This window comes from Oncorhynchus kisutch, linkage group LG9, assembly GCF_002021735.2.
Source record: "Oncorhynchus kisutch isolate 150728-3 linkage group LG9, Okis_V2, whole genome shotgun sequence".
Lineage (NCBI taxonomy): Eukaryota > Metazoa > Chordata > Actinopteri > Salmoniformes > Salmonidae > Oncorhynchus > Oncorhynchus kisutch.
The window spans coordinates 23463141-23481535 of record NC_034182.2 but is presented as its reverse complement, the minus strand read 5'-3'; the positions used below and the strand labels follow the sequence as shown (position 1 = coordinate 23481535).

Genomic DNA, 18395 nt, shown 5'->3' with positions numbered 1-18395 from the left:
GTGTGCAAAAGAGCAGAAAAGTAAATAAATAAAAACAGTATGGGATGAGGTAGGTGAAAAGGGTGGGCTATTTACCAATAGACTATGTACAGCTGCAGCGATCGGTTAGCTGCTCAGATAGCTGATGTTTGAAGTTGGTGAGGGAGATAAAAGTCTCCAACTTCAGCGATTTTTGCAATTCGTTCCAGTCACAGGCAGCAGAGTACTGGAACGAAAGGCGGCCAAATGAGGTGTTGGATTTAGGGATGATCAGTGAGATACACCTGCTGGAGCGCGTGCTACGGATGGGTGTTGCCATCGTGACCAGTGAGCTGAGATAAGGCGGAGCTTTACCTAGCATGGACTTGTAGATGACCTGGAGCCAGTGGGTCTGGCGACGAATATGTAGCGAGGGCCAGCCGACTAGAGCATACAAGTCGCAGTGGTGGGTGGTATAAGGTGCTTTAGTGACAAAACGGATGGCACTGTGATAGACTGCATCCAGTTTGCTGAGTAGAGTGTTGGAAGCCATTTTGTAGATGACATCGCCGAAGTCGAGGATCGGTAGGATAGTCAGTTTTACTAGGGTAAGCTTGGCGGCGTGAGTGAAGGAGGCTTTGTTGCGGAATAGAAAGCCGACTCTTGATTTGATTTTCGATTGGAGATGTTTGATATGAGTCTGGAAGGAGAGTTTGCAGTCTAGCCAGACACCTAGGTACTTATAGACGTCCACATATTCTAGGTCGGAACCATCAGGCAGCGACGCGTTGAAAAGCATGCATTTGGTTTTACTAGCGTTTAAGAGCAGTTGGAGGCCACGGAAGGAGGTGTTGTATGGCATTGAAGCTTGTTGTGAGGTTAGATAGCACAGTGTTCAAAGACGGGCCGAAAGTATATAGAATGGTGTCGTCTGCGTAGAGGTGGATCAGGGAATCGCCCGCAGCAAGAGCAACATCATTGATATACACAGAGAAAAGAGTCGGCCGAGAATTGAACCCTGTGGCACCCCCATAGAGACTGCCAGAGGACCAGACAGCATGCCCTCCGATTTGACGCACTGAACTCTGTCTGCAAAGTAATTGGTGAACCAGGCAAGGCAGTCATCCGAAAAACCGAGGCTCCTGAGTCTGCCGATAAGAATATGGTGATTGACAGAGTCGAAAGCCTTGGCAAGGTCGATGAAGACGGCTGCACAGTACTGTCTTTTATCGATGGCGGTTATGATATCGTTGAGTACCTTGAGTGTGGCTGAGGTGCACCCATGACCGGCTCGGAAACCAGATTGCACAGCGGAGAAGGTGCGGTGGGATTCGAGATGGTCTATCTATCTATCTATCTATCTATCTATCTATCTATCTATCTATCTATCTATCTATCTATCTATCGATCGATTCTATCTATCTATCTTTTATTTATTGAGGTTAGAAGCCAAAAGGGCTGATTTGAAAACCACAGCACAAATATAAGTTCTTTTTTTTTTTCAATTAAACAAAGTAAATTAATTCTAAGTGTACATAATATATTCAGTAAACAAGAAAAACATATTTGATTATATGTGGGTACACATGTTTGTGTGTGTGAGTGACAGTTAGGCTACATGAAGGGGATTATTGGGTAGTTTGGTTCATCAGGCCTGACCTCCAGTCTTCGCTTGAAGTTATTGAGGGATGATGAGGTTTTGACAATGTGAAGATAAGAATTCCAGAGTATGGTACCTCTGTATCTGATAGAAGCTGCATGTGACATATCAGACTTCACAGGCTGGACGTACCACTGGTTAATAAATAAAGAACAGATTTCAGGTCAAACCATCTCTCTTTGTCCAGGCTGGTCAGTACCAGCGTAAGTGGACAAGGACAAGACCTCCACAAAATTCATATCTCAGCTTATCTCTCCACATCAACGTCACTGTTGACGCTATCTGGACTTTCTGAATTCTGAGCCATTGAGGGTTAATGTAAATACCGTACTGTAAACACTGTCAATTCTAACTGAATGGAGTCAACATACCCTACAGTATGTAAACTCAACTTTCATCAAAACTTAACTCCAACAAGTAAAGGATTTAAATAAACAAGCATGTATCCAGATTGACATTCTGGTCTGTGTTTTCTTAGCTCTGACTGAAACTACACCTGACCATAACACCAAACCCTGCATATGCTGGAGAGACAGTTACTCTGACGTGTTCAGTGAGGTCTGACAGTGGCTGGAGCTATACATGGTACAAAGACAACGCTAACATGCTGACCAGACCGGACACGTCGCGTGCGTGAGCGTTACAAAATACATTTAGAAATATACGTTATTCAATTATGCACAACACACTGCTCGCGCACGACAACGAGCGTCTGCGTTGCCAAGTGTTAAAATAGAAGTCATTCCTATTTCTGACGCAGATCGCGCTGCAAGTCCTGCCTCTCCCATCTATTCATTGGTTATACCCACGTGGGTGATTGAAGACTGTTTTGCTGGTTGTCGTGGTAATGCTATGAAAGTGTAGATGCCAATCACCATATAAGTTCAAAGATGAAAAAAGCCTGGGAGGAGAAATGACTAGAACCGATTAGGTTGACCGTTTATGTGTGGATTAATTGCCGGAGGTAGAGGACCTTCTGCATTTCAGGTAAAATAACAACTCAATGTTTATATCCCAGGACAAATTAGCTAGCACAGCAAGCTAGCTAAATAGGACAAATTAGCTAGCAATTGCAAGCTAATTAGCTAAATTGCCATACATGTTTAATGCTTTTCGACCTGTACCCAATTAATGTAGTAGTGTGTTCAGAGTTTGTTTTGATATTTTAACCTGTGTGTCGTGATCGCGTTTGGGGTAGGGGGACAAAATAAATGTATGCACGATAGCGCACAATGGCTCACGCGCGGATCCGGTTTGTTGTTCCTTGTAAGAAAGTAATGAACCTTGTCTGGCAGACACACTACAACAGGAGCCACCTTCACCATCAGTAGAGCTGCTGAGTCTGACCAGGGTCTCTTCTGGTGTCAGGGAGAGATCCAGTCCAGATCCACATAATCATTTATCAGTGATCTTGTCACTATCACTATGAAGGATGTTGTGTGTGTGTACGTGTGTGTGTGTGTGTGTGTGTGTGTGTGTGTGTGGTGTGTTGTACGTGTCTGTGTGTGTGTACGTGTCTGTGTGTGTGTGTGTGTGTACGTGTCTGTGTGTGTGTGTGTGTGTGGGTGTGTGTACAGGTCTGTGTAGAAATGTGTACTACTTTATTTATTTTCTAACAACTACCTCAGAACCTGACGGTGATTTGCTGTTCTCTAGTAACTCCTGGACCGTCTACATCAGTCCTAGTAGGAGTGGTTGTGGTCCTGGTTGTTGCTGGTGTTCTACTGGCCATTCTCCCGGTACTGCTGTGTCGATATAAAACGCCAAAGGTGAGATTTTATAATTTCTCATGTAACTTTTTCATTAATGTTATAGATAATAATGTCTAATTACAAAGTTTAAAACAGTATGCATTTCTCATTACAGGTTCATGTTGAAACAGAATATTCTCACAAGTACACCTGTCTTTCAACTAAGTACCTTTTCATACAGTAAAATCTCATCTGTGTGTTTCATGACTCTCTATTTCCCTGTAGGCCCCCCCAGCCCCAGAGGACTAACCTGAACCCCCAACAGGACCAATGATCTACCCAGGGACGAGCTCCTGATGCTGGGTATAAACATCTGCAGCATGGTCAGTCTCTTAGTCCAGACCACTCTACCCTCTCTGTAACCTCACACACTGACTTTTCACCATCCACTTGTATACAACATGTTACCATACTCTATGTCCCCAGGCAAGCTGAGGGAAAACCGTCCAATAAATCTTTCACTCTCTTCTTTGACCAACAGGTGGCGCTAACATCTATGATACAGTCACTCCATCAGACAATAACAACAGTGGGTACTGTACACTATGTTAAGTTTAGCATGAATACAGTGTAGAGTTGTTGTTGCAGTTGTTCTTCATATGTTTAATATTCTAGCATACTAACAGTAAGTAGAGATATTAGGGTATTACCTGTATATTTCAGATGCTGGTGCTGCTACTGCTGGACCAAGTGAGGTCACGTACACACAGATTCAACTCAAAAATTTGGACAAGAAAAAGATAGTAATTCTCGACTGTCACGTAAATTAATACAAAAGGTAGCACTGTTTTTTACTCATAAAATTTGATAAAACATACAAATTCTCTCATCCTTCTCCTCCTCCTCTAAAATGCCGCTGATCCAAAAGAAATCCAGTCTATTCTGAGGTCAAGACAGGGAAGACCACATGTGAGACCCATTCTACAGGTGAAAATCGGGTGAAATCTAAATGTGCGATTTTTGAGTTTCAAAGAAGATGCAAAATATGCAATAAGCTAATTCCTTCATTTGTTGACTGGAAATGTCAATTATCAGCAGTAAACTGACTTGATGTTGATGCGACCTATGCTGAGGTTAACCTTAAACAGAAGGCCAAAGCCAAGAAGAAGAAAAGTACAACTGGACATCCCTCCTTTCATATTCCCCCTATCATAACCTCACACCTCTGACGCATATTGACTAGCAGTATAATATTCTGTGTCACACCCTGATCTGTTTCACCGGTCTTTGTGATTGTCTCCACCCCCCTCTAGGTGTCACCCATCTTTCCCATTATCCCTTGTGTATTTATACCTGTGTTCTCTGTTTGTCTGTTGCCAGTTCGTTTTGTTTCTACAAGACTACCAGAGGATTTCACGCTGCTCCTGTCTCTCGATTGTTCCTGTTTTCTTGTTTCCCTGGAGTTGACCATTCTGCCTGCCCTGACCCTGAGCCTGCCTGCCATCCTGTACATTTGCCCCACCTTTCTGGATTACTGACCTCTGCCTACCCTGACCCTGAGCCTGCATGCTGTCCTGTTCCTTTTCCACACCTATATGGATTACTGACTCCTGCCTGCCCATGACCTGTATTTTGCCTGCCCCTGTTGGGTTAATAAACTGGGTCTACCTGAAACGTGATAGAAAGAACTGGCCATGACTGATCCAGCAGACCCGGGGCCAACTGCTCAACGCCATCTCCTCCAAATGAGCCACCATCTGCACTCACGAGGAATTGCTTCGTGGCCTTATAGAAGGTGTCCAAACGTTGGCTGAACACCATGAACGGGCATTGGACATTTTGCTGGAGCAATTCCGCGGCTTGCCTGGGAGACAGCCTACCACGGTGGTAACCTCACAGCCCCTGAGTAACTCAGCTGTTAGCAGCGTCGTCTCATCGGTCACTCCACCTTCTCGGGAGATCCGCTTACTTCCCCCGGAACGCTTCAATGGAGAGCCGAGCACCTGTCAGGCTTTTCTAGCTCATTGTGCCCTCATCTTTGAGCTTCAGCCCTCCTCCTTCCCCTCGGATTGCTCCAAGATGGCCTACCTCATTACGCTGATTTCCGGGAGGGCTCTCACCTGGGCTACCGCTGTATGGGAACAACAACCAACCATATGCGTTAGTCTGGAGGGGTTCGTGGGAGAGGTGAAGATGTGGTTTTGATGCTTCTCTCTGGGAGAGAAGCTGCCCGTAAAATAATCCAGCTTCAGCAGGACTTCCTTCAGTGTGGCAGACTATGCAGTGAATTTCCATATGTTGGCAGCGGAGAGTGCTTGGGACCAGGAAGCGCTATTCGATATGTTCCTGCACAGGGTCTCGGAGGAGGTCAAGGACGAGCTTGCTGCTCGGGAGTTACCAACTGATCTCGATTCCTTCCCCGCATTGACCATCAGAATCAATGGGTAATTACGGGAACGACATAGGGAGAGTTAATTTGATTTCGCTCGCACGTCCAGTGATTGCACCTTGCCTCCGAGTCATCCCGGAAGTCCCCGATGGTCCCATTGCCGATAGAACCCGAGGCTTCCCGACCTCCCCGGAGAGTCGCCGAAGACGGCTGAGTCACCACTTTCGGAGCCTATGCAACTAGGCAGAGCTGGGCTTACGCCAGCGGAATGGCAATACAGGATCAACACTAAGAGTTGTCTGTATTCCTGGACTCTTGGTCATTTTGTGTCTTCTTGTACTTTAAAAAGACCAGGCTCACCGGTAGGAGCGAGTACTCCGGGGGCCATATGGAGAACTTTTCTGCTTCCCTTGATCGAACCCCTTTTCATGCCATTCTGCTGTGGGGAAACCAGTCTAAATCTTCCCGGGCCTCATTGACTCTGGGGTCGACGAGAGCTTTTTGGACACTACCCTGGCTTCCGAGCTGAACATCCCATTCAGCCCCTCTCCATTCCCATGGATGTTAGGGCACTGGATGTGAGCTCCATTGGCCGGGTCCCTGTGTCAGGGAATCACACTGAAACTATTAAATTTCTGCTCATCAAGTCTCCTCAGATTCCCGTGGTTTTGGGATTCTCCTGGCTCCAGCAACACAATCCCCTCATCAACTGGTCTACTGGTGCCATCATGGGCTGGAGTCTGTGATGCCATGCCCATTGTCTGAAGTCAGCGCAACCTGCCCCGGGACATCTTCCTGGGGGCTCGGAAGGTGCCCCGGACCTCTCCGCCATTCCCGCCGAGTACCAGGATCATCGGGAGGTGTTCAACAAGGCACGGGCCATTTCGCTCTCGCCTCACCGACCATATGACTGCGGGATTGACCTTCTCCTTAGCACCACTCCGCCCCGTTTGACAACTGTACTCGCTGTCGAGACCGGAGACCAAGGCTATGGAGACCTACATTGGGGACTACCTATCTGCAGATTTATCCATCCGTCTTCCTCTCCTGCTGGTGCAGGGTTCTTCTTTGTGGAGAAGGACTCAATGACATAATGGTGAAGAACCGCTACTCGCTACCACTCATCTCCTCAGCCTTCGAGCCGCTCTAGGTGGCCACCGTGTTTTCCAAGCTGGATCTACGGATGCATACCACCAAATGCTGATACGGGAAGGGGATGAGTAGAAGACCACCTTCAACATGGCCAGTGGCCACTGTGAGTATTTGGTCATGCTATTTGGCCTCACCAACGCCTGTGTTCCAGGCTCTGATAAATGATGTTCTCCATGACATGTTAACCGGTTCATCTTCGTCTACATTGATGACATCCTAATCTTCTCCCGCTCCCCCCAAGAACATGTGCTCCATGTCTGACAGGTTCTTCAACGCCTCCTGGAGAATCAGCTGTTAGCTGTTAAGGAAGAGAAGTGCGAGTTGCATCGCTCCACCATCCCCTTTCTGGCGTACATCATCTCCGCTGGGAGTGTCCAGATGGATTCCGGGAAGGTGAGAGTGGTAGTGGATTGGCCAGGGTGCAGATGCAAAGTTTCCTGGGGTTCGCCAACTTTAATCGCCACTTCATCCTGGGTTACAGCACCCTGGCTTCCCCCCTGTCAGCACTCACCTCTCCCAAAGTTCCGTTCATGTGGTACCCTGCTGTTGACCGGGCGTTCCGGGACCTCAAACACCACTTCACCACTGCTCCCATCTTGGTTCATCCTGACCCTTCCCTTCAGTTCATGGTGGAGGCCGATGCTTCTGATGTAGGAGTGGGGGCGGTCCTGTCCCAGCGTTCTGCCCTGGACCTGAAGCTACATCCCTGCGCCTTCTTCTCCCATCCCCTCAAAGCCATGGAGAAAAATGACGATGTGGGGAATCGATAGCTTCTCGCAGTGATGATGGCGTTGAAGGAATGTAGGCACTGGCTGGAACGGTCGGATCATTTGTTCATTGTATGGCCCGACCACAAAATTCGAACCACATGTGCCGAATATAACAAGTGTAGACTTTACAGTGAAATGCTCACTGACAAGCCCTTAACCAACAGTGCAGTTCAAGAGTAGGCTAAAATAAACACAATACGAATAACAATAACGAGGCTATATACAGTGGGTACTGGTACCAACTCAGTGTACAGGCTAGTTGACTTAATCTTTACAGGTGGGGGCGAAGTGACTATGCATAGGTAACAAACAAACAGCGAGTAGCAGCAGTACACAAGGGGAGGGGGGGGGGGGTCATGTAAATTGTCTGGTTGCGATATTTAGGAATTGTTCAGCAGTCTAATGGCTTGGGGGTAGAAGCTACTGAGGAGCCTTTTGGTCCCAGACTTGACTGACACTCCGGTACCACTTGCCGTGCGGTAGCAGGGAAAACTGTCTATAACTTGGGTGACTGGAATCTTTGACAATTTTATGGGCTTTCCTCTGACACCGCCTATTATATAGGTCCTGGATGGCAGGAAGCTTGGCCCCAGTGATGTACTGGGCCATTCACACTAGTAGCGCCTTACGTTCAGATGCCGAGCAGTTGCCATACCAGGCGGTGATGCAACCGATCAGGATGCTCTCGATGGTGCAGCTGTAGAACCTTTTGAGGATCTGGGGACCCAAGCCAAATATTTTCAGTCTCCAGAGGGGGAAAGGGTATTGGTGTGTTTTGACCATGAAAGTTCATTGGTGATGTGGACACCAAGGAACTTGAAACTCTGTTCGGCCCACCTGTTCGGCCTGCCTTTTCCTGTAGTCTATTAATCAAGACAAACAAGATGAGTGGTTGTTGTCCTGGCGCCACAACGCCAGTTCTCTGACCTCCTCCCTATAGGCCATGTCATCGTTGTCAGTGATCAGGCCTACCACTGTTGTGTCATCAGCAAACTTAATGATGGTGTTGGAGTCGTGTTTGTCCACGCAGTAGTGGGTGAACAGGGAATACAGGAGGGGACTAAGTACACACCCCTGACGGGCCCCAGTGTTAAGGATCAGTGTGAGCCGAGCTGTAGTCGATAAATAGCATTCTCACGTAAGTGTTCCTTTTGTCCAGGTGAGAAAGGGCTGTGTGGAGTGCGATTGAGATTGCGTCATCTGTGGATCTGTTGGGGTGGTATGCGAATTGGAGTGGGTCTAGGGTGTCCGGGAGGATGCTGTTGATGTGAGTCATGACCAGCCTTTCACGGCACTTCATGGTTACCAACGAGAATGCTACGGGGAGGTAATCATTTAAGCAGGTTATCTTCGCTTCCTTGGGCACAGGGACTATGGTGGTCTGCTTGAAACATGTAGGTATTACAGACTCAGACTCGGTCAGGGAGAGGTTGAAAATATCAGTGAAGACACTTTACAGTTGGTCCGCGTATGCTTTGAGTACACGTCCTGGAAATCCATCTGGCCCTGTGGCTTTGTGAAAGTTGACCTGCTTAAAGGTTTTGTTCATATCGGCTACCGAGAGCGTTATCACACAGTCATCCAGAACAGCTGGTGCTCTTGTGCATGGTTCAGTGTTGCTTGCCTCGAAGGCTCGCGTCAATGGGCAGCTCGCGTCTGGGTTTCCCTTTGTAGTCCATAATAGTTTTCAAGCCCTGCCACACCCGACGAGCATCAGAGCCGGTGTAGTAGGTTTCAGTCTTAACTTGTTGACTGTAAGGGGCAGTATTTTCGTTTTTGGCAAAAAAAAACCATTTGAAACGGCCTATTTCTCAGCCCCAGAAACTAGAATATGCATATAATCGTCAGATTAGGATAGAAAACACTCTAAAGTTTCCAAAACTGTCAAAATATTGTCTGTGAGTATAACAGAACTGATATTGCGGAATATCCAATCAGGAAGTGCCTCTTATTTTGAAACCTCTCTGTTCCTATGCATGCCTATCCTCCATTTAAATGGATATCAACCAGATTCTCTTTTCTGTGGCTTCCCTAAGGTGTCAGTCTTTAGACATAGTTTCAGGCTTTTATTTTGAAAAATGAACGTGAAGGATCACATTGCGTAAGTGGATAGGTGGGGGCTCTCAAAGTGAGTTTTGCGCAATTGAGTAAATCCGCCATTGTTCCTCCCACTGTTATTGAAAAAGCTACACATTCGGTTGATATAATATCGAATATATATTTTAAAAACTACCTGAAGATTGATTATAAAAAACGTTTGACATGTTTCTGTGGACATTATAGATATTATTTGGAATATACGTCTGCGTTGTGGTGACAGCTCTTTCCTGTGGATTTCTGAACATAACGCGACAAACAAACGTCGGTATTTTGGGTGTAAAAATAAGCTTTATGGAACAAAAGGAACATTTGTTGTGTAACTGGAAGTCTCGTAAGTGAAAACATTCGAAGATCATCAAAGGTAAACCATTTTTTTATTGCTTTTCTGATTTTCGTGACCTAGCTGCATAATGCTTAGTGTACATAATGTTATGTTATGCTATCGATAATCTTACACAAACGCTTGGATTGCTTTCGCTGTAAAGCATAATTTCAAAATCGGAGATGACAGGTGGATTAACAAAAGGTTAAGCTGTGTTTTCCTATATTGCACTTGTGATTTCATGAATATGAATACATATATATTTTTTGTAATATTATTTGACTGTGGCGCTATGCTATTCAGCGGTTGCTGATGACAATTACCCCGCTACTGGGATGGGTAGCGTCAACAAGTTAATCCTGTATTGACTCTCTGCTTGTTTGATGGTTCATGTGAGGGCATAGCGGGACTTCTTCGCTCCTTGAAAGCATCAGCTCTAGCCTTTAGCTCGATGCAGATATTGCCTGTAATCCATGGCTTCTGGTTGGGATATGTACGTACAGTCACTGTGGGGACAACGTCATCGATGCACTTATTGATGAAGCCGATGACTGAGGTGGTGTATTCCTCAATGCCATTGGATGAATCCTGGAACATATTCCAGTCTGTGCTAGCAGAACAGTCCTGTAGTGTAGCATCTGTGTCATCTGTCCACTTCCGTATTGAGCGAGTCACTGGTACTTCCTTCTTTAGTTTTTGCTTGAAAGCAGGAATCAGGATGTAATAATTGTGGTCAGATTTACCAAATGAAGGGCGGGGGAGAGCTTTGTGTCTATCTCTTTGTGTGGAGTAAAGGTTGTCTAGGATTATTTTCCCCTTGTTGCACGTGTGACATAAAAATTTGGTACAACTGATTCAAGTTTGCCTTCATTAAAGTCCCCGGCCACTACGAGCGCCGCTTCTTGGAGAGCATTTTCTTCTCTGCTTATGGCCTTGAGTTGGTTAAAAGGTTAAATAACAACTGATAAATGTCTCACCTTTTGCATTTTATATCGACACAGCAGTATCAGGAGAATGGCCAGTAGAACACCAGCAACAACCAGGCCCACAACCACTCCTACTAGGACTGATGTAGAGGGTCCAGGAGTTACACCTGGAGAGAGAACAACAAATCACCATCAGGTTCTGAGGTAGTTGTAGAAAATAAATAAAGTAACATTTCTACACAGACACGCACGCATAGCATAGTGAGCTCACCAGTGACGCTGATGTGGAAAGATAAGCTGAGATATGAATTATGGGGCGGTCTTGTCCTTGTCCCCTCACACGGTTACTGACCAGCCTGGTCAGAGAGGGAGGTGGTGGTGGTTTTACTGGTCTGACTTGAAAGCTGTTCTTTATTTATTAACCAGTTGTAAGTCCAGTCTGTGTCGTCTGATAGTTCACACTGCAGCTTGACAGTGTCTCCAGGGTAGTGACTATCTTCACTGAGGCTGTAGGCAGAGCTGTGGAAAAAAGTTCATTGAAGACCAATGCAGTTAGTGCATCAATCAGTTAAAAGTATATTCTTAGTACCATACACCTGTCACCGTCAGTCTGACTGAATCACTAAACTCAGAATGCTTCTTCTGATCAACATGTGTACCGACACTTGTCACCACTGTCTGAAATCTTAACCTCACTGATCTCATATTCATGCTTCCTACTAAGGAAGTCTACACTATCCTTGCTCCATGTGTATTTCCAGTCAGTGACTTCTCCCCTATGTATGTTACAACTGAGAGTGACAGACTCTCCACTGAATATCTGGGAGGATTTGGGTTGTATGGTCAGAACAGCATGTGCCTGTCCTGCACAAAATAAAACCAGCATGAAACAATTACTTTAACACCTGTTATTTTGAGACGATCAAAACACAAAATATGTCTATCCAAAAGCAGCTTTAAAAATCACAAAGATATATGATGAAGCATAAAGAGATGGAGGCTTGATCAAGTGTACAAATATCTACCATCATCATCTTCAGAGTGTCCAGAGTAGATGTGTGTAGTCAGCACTACAACAAAGATAGTAGAGATGAAATAAATAACAACATGCCATATTCATGTTTCTGATTACCTGGTATTTTATTTTAAAGGGGCAATCTGCATTTTCTACATTAATTTCTGCACTTTTAAATGAAAGTAGCAATTCAAGTATTTTCCTGTCATAACCCAAAATTGACAGTTATTTTATGGCAATTATTATAAATAATGTAGATTAATGAATTTCCTTAGCCCCATCCCTCAGCCGTATACCACAACAAGTGACAGGGTGGTCGTTTTGTTGTAGTTTGAATTACGGACTGCAAGCTTAAATATCCACCGACTTCCCATGTTCTGCACAGAGAGTGTACAGAGACCAAAAACACAAAATCACCACTCATTAATCTCTTAAATTTATCTCACTGTAGCAAAGGAACCCTCAACCATTTACAATAATCACAACTTGATACTACAACACATCCAACAAATATAGCATTTTGTATTTATTGTGGTTGTCAGCACATTTTAGAAGCATTGAGTTAGCATCAATCTTTAGTTCAAAGGGTAATGACCTGGTTAAATGCACACCAACACACTAACCAGGTCTGCATGGCATCGGCGCAATGTTCATCAGCGCAACATTATATTAAAAGACATCTGGCAGGAGTAAATTCAGCCACAATTACAAATATATTCAGATAAATATATATTTTAAACAACTGCATTTTTACAAATGTAATATATAATCGCCAAGCCCATTCCAAAAAATTAGGGGACTGACTCCGGAGGATGATGTAGTAGCGAGTCACTTTCATGGCGTATAGGCATACATATACACACAAACACACACACACTGAACCAACATTGTCCTTCTCGCGAGATAAATATAAATGCTAAGGTTTTTCATGCCAGATTGACATATTTTACATTGTAAAATACTAGCCAGATTAATAAGAATAAATGATATGTTCCTTGGAGAACACAGAATGATCAAGCTATTGAGTAACAGAAGATCAGAGACCATTGACAGCCATTTTACCAGTAGGTATAGTAACTTGTCATCTTTCATGTTCAACAACACACCAATCACATGTGACAACAGGAAACACAGCAGGTCAAAAGCAAGCTTACTGTAAATCCAGGAAGGTCTTCCATATCGCTAGAAACGGAAAGACAGCATCCCTGGGTGGGCTCAAATCATCCATTTTTTAATGAAGAGTCTAACGTGCCAACAAATTGCACCAAAGAGACTTGTGGTTATACTGACCCTCAGGAGGCCATAGTCTCGTGGAAGCTCACAACAAGTCAGGAAGGGTCAGTTCACATCTCTACAATCTGAAAAATGTCATCCCTGGGTGGTGTCGAAGCTCCAAACTTGAGATTGACAGTCAAACAAGCTAACTGTTTGATTGCACTTGAGAGGCTTGTGTTGGCATTGACCCTCAGCAGGCCAAAAGAACTGGGAAATTCATTAGAGGTCCCGGATGTCTCATCCACATCATATAGGACAACACACTGTCGTCCCTGGGTGGGCTCGAACCACCAACCTTTAGATTAACAGTCTAACGCGCTAACCAATTGCGCCACAGAGACTTATGGTGTATATGACCCTGACGCTTGATCACTGGCCGTCCGTGCTCTCTTCCAACTGAACATGGAGTTTACGAAACAACAACACATTGTTCCAATGGTTGTGTTACCTTGCATCGAAAGTGCAGCAACATTTTCAAGGAAGTAGCTCTGTAATTATCTAATGTTTGTTTGCTTTTTGAATGGCCTTAAAAGGGCAAAAATGTAGCGCAATGTTCGTCAGTGCAACATTATATTAAAAGGCATCTGGCAGGATTAAATTCAGCCACAATCACAAATATATTCTGATAAATATATATTTTAAACAACTGCATTTTTACAAATGTAATATATAATCGCCAAGCCCATTCAAAATAATTAGGGGACTGACTCCGGAGGATGATGTAGTAGCGAGTCACTTTCATGGCGTATAGGCATACATATACACACAAACACACACACACTGAACCAACATTGTCCTTCTCGCGAGATAAATATAAATGCTAAGGTTTTTCATGCCAGATTGACATATTTTACATTGTAAAATACTAGCCAGATTAATAAGAATAAATGATATGTTCCTTGGAGAACACAGAATGATCAAGCTATTGAGTAACAGAAGATCAGAGACCATTGACAGCCATTTTACCAGTAGGTATAGTAACTTGTCATCTTTCATGTTCAACAACACACCAATCACATGTGACAACAGGAAACACAGCAGGTCAAAAGCAAGCTTACTGTAAATCCAGGAAGGTCTTCCATATCGCTAGAAACGGAAAGACAGCATCCCTGGGTGGGCTCAAATCATCCATTTTTTAATGAAGAGTCTAACGTGCCAACAAATTGCACCAAAGAGACTTGTGGTTATACTGACCCTCAGGAGGCCATAGTCTCGTGGAAGCTCACAACAAGTCAGGAAGGGTCAGTTCACATCTCTACAATCTGAAAAATGTCATCCCTGGGTGGTGTCGAAGCTCCAAACTTGAGATTGACAGTCAAACAAGCTAACTGTTTGATTGCACTTGAGAGGCTTGTGTTGGCATTGACCCTCAGCAGGCCAAAAGAACTGGGAAATTCATTAGAGGTCCCGGATGTCTCATCCACATCATATAGGACAACACACTGTCGTCCCTGGGTGGGCTCGAACCACCAACCTTTAGATTAACAGTCTAACGCACTAACCAATTGCGCCACAGAGACTTATGGTGTATATGACCCTGACGCTTGATCACTGGCCGTCCGTGCTCTCTTCCAACTGAACATGGAGTTTACGAAACAACAACACATTGTTCCAATGGTTGTGTTACCTTGCATCGAAAGTGCAGCAACATTTTCAAGGAAGTAGCTCTGTAATTATCTAATGTTTGTTTGCTTTTTGAATGGCCTTAAAAGGGCAAAAATGTAGCGCAATGTTCGTCAGTGCAACATTATATTAAAAGGCATCTGGCAGGATTAAATTCAGCCACAATCACAAATATATTCTGATAAATATATATTTTAAACAACTGCATTTTTACAAATGTAATATATAATCGCCAAGCCCATTCAAAATAATTAGGGGACTGACTCCGGAGGATGATGTAGTAGCGAGTCACTTTCATGGCGTATAGGCATACATATACACACAAACACACACACACTGAACCAACATTGTCCTTCTCGCGAGATAAATATAAATGCTAAGGTTTTTCATGCCAGATTGACATATTTTACATTGTAAAATACTAGCCAGATTAATAAGAATAAATGATATGTTCCTTGGAGAACACAGAATGATCAAGCTATTGAGTAACAGAAGATCAGAGACCATTGACAGCCATTTTACCAGTAGGTATAGTAACTTGTCATCTTTCATGTTCAACAACACACCAATCACATGTGACAACAGGAAACACAGCAGGTCAAAAGCAAGCTTACTGTAAGTCCAGGAAGGTCTTCCATATCGCTAGAAACGGAAAGACAGCATCCCTGGGTGGGCTCAAATCATCCATTTTTAAATTAAGAGTCTAACGCGCCAACAAATTGCACCAAAGAGACTTGTGGTTATACTGACCCTCAGCAGGCCATAGTCTCGTGGAAGCTCACAACAAGTCAGGAAGGGTCAGTTCACATCTCTACAATCTGAAAAATGTCATCCCTGGGTGGTGTCGAAGCACCAAACTTGAGATTGACAGTCAAACAAGCTAACTGTTTGATTGCACTTGAGAGGCTTGTGTTGGCATTGACCCTCAGCAGGCCAAAAGAACTGGGAATTTCATTAGAGGTCCAGGATGTCACATCCACATCATGGAGCACAACACACTGTCGTCCCTGGGTGGGTTCGAACCACCAACCTTTAGATTAACAGTCTAACGCGCTAACCAATTGAGCCACAGAGACTTATGGTGTATATGACCCTGACGCTTGATCACTGGCCGTCCGTGCTCTCTTCCAACTGAACATGGAGTTTACGAAACAACAACACATTGTTCCAATGGTTGTGTTACCTTGCATCGAAAGTGCAGCAACATTTTCAAGGAAGTAGCTCTGTAGTTATCTAATGTTTGTTTGCTTTTTCAATGGCCTTAAAAGGGCAAAATGTAGCGCAATGTTCGTCAGTGCAACATTATATTAAAAGGCATCTGGCAGGATTAAATTCAGCCACAATCACAAATATATTCTGATAAATATATATTTTAAACAACTGCATTTTTACAAATGTAATATATAATCGCCAAGCCCATTCAAAATAATTAGGGGACTGACTCCGGAGGATGATGTAGTAGCGAGTCACTTTCATGGTGTATAGGCATACATATACACACAAACACACACACACTGAACCAACATTGTCCTTCTCGCGAGATAAATATAAATGCTAAGGTTTTTCATGCCAGATTGACATCATTTACATTGTCATACTAGCCAGATTAATAAGAATAAATGATATGTTCCTTGGAGAACACAGAATGATCAAGCTATTGAGTAACAGAAGATCAGAGACCATTGACAGCCATTTTACCAGTAGGTATAGTAACTTGTCATCTTTCATGTTCAACAACACACCAATCACATGTGACAAGAGGAAACACAGCAGGTCAAAAGCAAGCTTACTGTAAGTCCAGGAAGGTCTTCCATATCGCTAGAAACGGAAAGACAGCATCCCTGGGTGGGCTCAAATCATCCATTTTTAAATTAAGAGTCTAACGCGCCAACAAATTGCACCAAAGAGACTTGTGGTTATACTGACCCTCAGCAGGCCATAGTCTCGTGGAAGCTCACAACAAGTCAGGAAGGGTCAGTTCACATCTCTACAATCTGAAAAATGTCATCCCTGGGTGGTGTCGAAGCACCAAACTTGAGATTGACAGTCAAACAAGCTAACTGTTTGATTGCACTTGAGAGGCTTGTGTTGGCATTGACCCTCAGCAGGCCAAAAGAACTGGGAATTTCATTAGAGGTCCAGGATGTCACATCCACATCATGGAGCACAACACACTGTCGTCCCTGGGTGGGGTCGAACCACCAACCTTTAGATTAACAGTCTAACGCGCTAACCAATTGCGCCACAGAGACTTGTGGTGAATATGACCCTGACGCTTGATCGCTGGCCGTCCGTGCTCTCTTCCAACTGAACATGGAGTTTACGAAACAACAACACATTGTTCCAATGGTTGTGTTACCTTGCATCGAAAGTGCAGCAACATTTTCAAGGAAGTAGCTCTGTAGTTATCTAATGTTTGTTTGCTTTTTCAATGGCCTTAAAAGGGCAAAATGTAGCGCAATGTTCGTCAGTGCAACATTATATTAAAAGGCATCTGGCAGGATTAAATTCAGCCACAATCACAAATATATTCTGATAAATATATATTTTAAACAACTGCATTTTTACAAATGTAATATATAATCGCCAAGCCCATTCAAAATAATTAGGGGACTGACTCCGGAGGATGATGTAGTAGCGAGTCACTTTCATGGTGTATAGGCATACATATACACACAAACACACACACACTGAACCAACATTGTCCTTCTCGCGAGATAAATATAAATGCTAAGGTTTTTCATGCCAGATTGACATCATTTACATTGTCATACTAGCCAGATTAATAAGAATAAATGATATGTTCCTTGGAGAACACAGAATGATCAAGCTATTGAGTAACAGAAGATCAGAGACCATTGACAGCCATTTTACCAGTAGGTATAGTAACTTGTCATCTTTCATGTTCAACAACACACCAATCACATGTGACAAGAGGAAACACAGCAGGTCAAAAGCAAGCTTACTGTAAGTCCAGGAAGGTCTTCCATATCGCTAGAAACGGAAAGACAGCATCCCTGGGTGGGCTCAAATCATCCATTTTTAAATTAAGAGTCTAACGCGCCAACAAATTGCACCAAAGAGACTTGTGGTTATACTGACCCTCAGCAGGCCATAGTCTCGTGGAAGCTCACAACAAGTCAGGAAGGGTCAGTTCACATCTCTACAATCTGAAAAATGTCATCCCTGGGTGGTGTCGAAGCACCAAACTTGAGATTGACAGTCAAACAAGCTAACTGTTTGATTGCACTTGAGAGGCTTGTGTTGGCATTGACCCTCAGCAGGCCAAAAGAACTGGGAATTTCATTAGAGGTCCAGGATGTCACATCCACATCATGGAGCACAACACACTGTCGTCCCTGGGTGGGCTCGAACCACCAACCTTTAGATTAACAGTCTAACGCGCTAACCAATTGCGCCACAGAGACTTATGGTGTATATGACCCTGACGCTTGATCACTGGCCGTCCGTGCTCTCTTCCAACTGAACATGGAGTTTACGAAACAACAACACA

The 18395-nt window shown here is 44.1% G+C and overlaps 5 non-coding genes across 5 annotated transcripts; all 5 read right to left on the bottom strand.

The window, feature by feature from the left end:
* Positions 1-13525: 13525 nt before the first annotated feature.
* On the bottom strand, positions 13526-13599 carry trnan-guu (transfer RNA asparagine (anticodon GUU)). Its single transcript has one exon. It is a non-coding gene; the product is annotated as a tRNA-Asn (tRNA).
* Positions 13600-14704: 1105 nt separating this feature from the next.
* On the bottom strand, positions 14705-14778 carry trnan-guu (transfer RNA asparagine (anticodon GUU)). Its single transcript has one exon. It is a non-coding gene; the product is annotated as a tRNA-Asn (tRNA).
* A 1105-nt stretch (positions 14779-15883) lies between these two features.
* Positions 15884-15957, bottom strand: trnan-guu (transfer RNA asparagine (anticodon GUU)). The gene has a single exon. It is a non-coding gene; the product is annotated as a tRNA-Asn (tRNA).
* Positions 15958-17059: 1102 nt separating this feature from the next.
* trnan-guu (transfer RNA asparagine (anticodon GUU)) lies at positions 17060-17133 on the bottom strand. Its single transcript has one exon. It is a non-coding gene; the product is annotated as a tRNA-Asn (tRNA).
* A 1102-nt stretch (positions 17134-18235) lies between these two features.
* Positions 18236-18309, bottom strand: trnan-guu (transfer RNA asparagine (anticodon GUU)). The gene has a single exon. It is a non-coding gene; the product is annotated as a tRNA-Asn (tRNA).
* Positions 18310-18395: the final 86 nt, after the last annotated feature.